Source organism: Sceloporus undulatus, chromosome 6, assembly GCF_019175285.1.
Source record: "Sceloporus undulatus isolate JIND9_A2432 ecotype Alabama chromosome 6, SceUnd_v1.1, whole genome shotgun sequence".
In the NCBI taxonomy this organism is placed as follows: Eukaryota; Metazoa; Chordata; class Lepidosauria; order Squamata; family Phrynosomatidae; genus Sceloporus; species Sceloporus undulatus.
In genome coordinates, this window is record NC_056527.1 from 92,582,098 (window position 1) to 92,584,291 (window position 2,194).

The window sequence follows — 2,194 nt, forward strand, 5'->3', positions numbered from 1 at the left end:
ATGGCAGTTCATAGAATTATAGAATCATAGAGTTGGAAGAGACCGCAAGGGCCATCCAGTCCAACCCCCTGCCATGCAAGAACTCAAAGCACCCCCAACAGATGGCCATGCAGCCTCTGTTTAAAGACTTCCAAGGAAGGAGACTCCACTACACTCCGAGGAAGTGTGTTCCACTGTTGAACAGCCCTTATGTCAGGAAGTTCCTCCTAATGTTGAGGTGGAATCTCTTTTGCTATAGCTTGCATCCACTGTTCTGTGTCCTAGTCTCTGGAGCAGCAGAAAAAAAAGCTTACTCCATCCTCAATATGACATCCCTTCAAATATTTAAACAAGGCTATCATATCACCCCTTAACCGTCTCTTCTCCAGGCTGAATACATCCAGCTCCCTAAGTCTCTACTTGTAGGGCATGCTTTCCAGACCCTTCACCATTTTGGTGGCCCTCCTTAGGACATGCTTCAGCTTGTCAACATCCTGTGCCCAGGACTGGACCCAATATTCTAGGTGAGGCCTGACCAAGGCAGAATTAGAGTGGTACTATTAGTTCCCTTGATCTAGACACTATACTTCTATTGAAGCAGCCTAGAATCGCATTGGCCTTTTTAGCTGCCGCATCACACTGTTGACTCATGTTCAACTTGTGGTCTGTTAGGACTCCTAGATCCCTTTCACATGTAGTTTCATACAGCCAGGTGTCCCCCATCCTACATCTATGCATTTCATTTTTTTGCCCTAAGTGCAGTACCTTATGTTTCTCTGTGTTGAAATTAATTTTATTAGCTTTGGCTCAGCTTTCTAATCTATTAAGGTCAATTTGAATTTTGATCTCATCCTCTGGGAGTATTAGCTATTTGTCCTAATTTGGTGTCATCTGCAAATTTGAACTAGATAAATCAATGGATAAAAAAATGTGTGAAGAGGGCCGACTGTAAAGCGGTGCAAAACCGGGTTATTTCTCCAGTGTGGACGCAGCCCTAGAGAGATGTGTGACCGGGAGCAGGAAACTGGAGAGCTGGCAGAGCAAAAGGAAAAAGGAAAGCAGGAAGGAGAACAAGAGAGAGGCAGAACAGCAGGCCAGCCAGCAGCAGAGGAAGACTGTAACACATTTCTTCTCTTGGCATTAGTGCCACCCTCATCCTTTGGCCTTTCCTGGGGGGGGGGGGCATCAGGGCAGTGGTGATGGAGGTGTGGCAGGGCCCCTTGAGGGCCCCCAAAGGTGATGCCACAACACGTGGGAGGCGTTGTGGCTTTTGCCAGCCCCCTTGATGGTGTGAGCCTGAAGGAGGAGGAGGAAAGAAAGAAGGAAGGAAGGAAGGAGAGAAAGGAAAGGAGGAAGGAGAAGGGGGGGGAGAAGAAGAGAGAGGGATCCCCTGGAGATCTACTGGGGATCGGGCTGAAAAGGAAGGGGGAAAAGCTGGAGAAGCAACAAAAGAACAAGAGGGGGGAGAAAAGAAGCCAGTGAAGCCAACCTCCCCCCATAAGCGCCTCCCCAAAGAAGCCCCTTCTTTCCTTTCTTCCCTCCTTCCTCCCTTCTCCTGCCTTGCTTGCTCAGGATGGACGATGGAGCTCAACCCAGCTGGGAGGTGAGGTAAGTCCAACCTGATAAAATCCCCCCCCCCCCGTTAAAAAAATAAGGAATGGCTAAGGGAGAGGGAGGGAGAAGGGATCAGATGCTTGCCTAAGGGATCTGGGGAGATCATGGGGTTGGTACTCCAGGAATGCACCCTGATGGGGAAGCTGATCCCGGGTGGAGGAAGGGGATCGGCCCCCCATGCTTTGGGGGGGCATTGTGGAGGTATCCAGCTGGGTGTCCTCCTTGGCCTTGGCCCAAAGCCTGGCCCTGGGGGGGGTGAAGAGAGTTAAGAGGGCTCCCAAGCCTCCCCCTTTCCCTGGGCTGTGCATCATGTTTATTTGGGTGATCTCTTCCCTCCTCCCATCTGATGTGTAACCCCCCCCCCCCCCCCCCTGGACCTTTATTCATCCCCCCCCCCCCCCCCTCTCTTTCCTCCCCATTTGTATCAGCTGCCTTGCCTCTGATCTCCATCCAAGCTGACACCATCAAACTAGGGAAAAAAGAAAAATCGTATCAGGACTCTCATCCTGAATTCCTCCTCCCTGGGTCTGTGGCATCCTCAGCAAACTCCCCATATCTCTTGCAACCCCCAGCCCCCCAAATTGCATATATGCCTTCAGTT

At 50.8% G+C, this 2,194-nt stretch overlaps 1 protein-coding gene across 3 annotated transcripts in view; it reads left to right on the forward strand.

The window, feature by feature from the left end:
• The first annotated feature begins 1,100 nt into the window (after positions 1–1,100).
• The window catches only part of TBKBP1 (TBK1 binding protein 1), an 86,365-nt gene continuing 85,271 nt past the window's right edge, over positions 1,101–2,194 (forward strand). For 2 of the 3 annotated variants that reach the window (XM_042477177.1, XM_042477179.1), the window contains exon 1: positions 1,101–1,587. The gene's annotated coding sequence lies outside the window, so the exon portion shown is untranslated. The remainder of the gene's footprint in view (positions 1,588–2,194) is intronic. The other variant, XM_042477180.1, reaches the window with a different exon arrangement.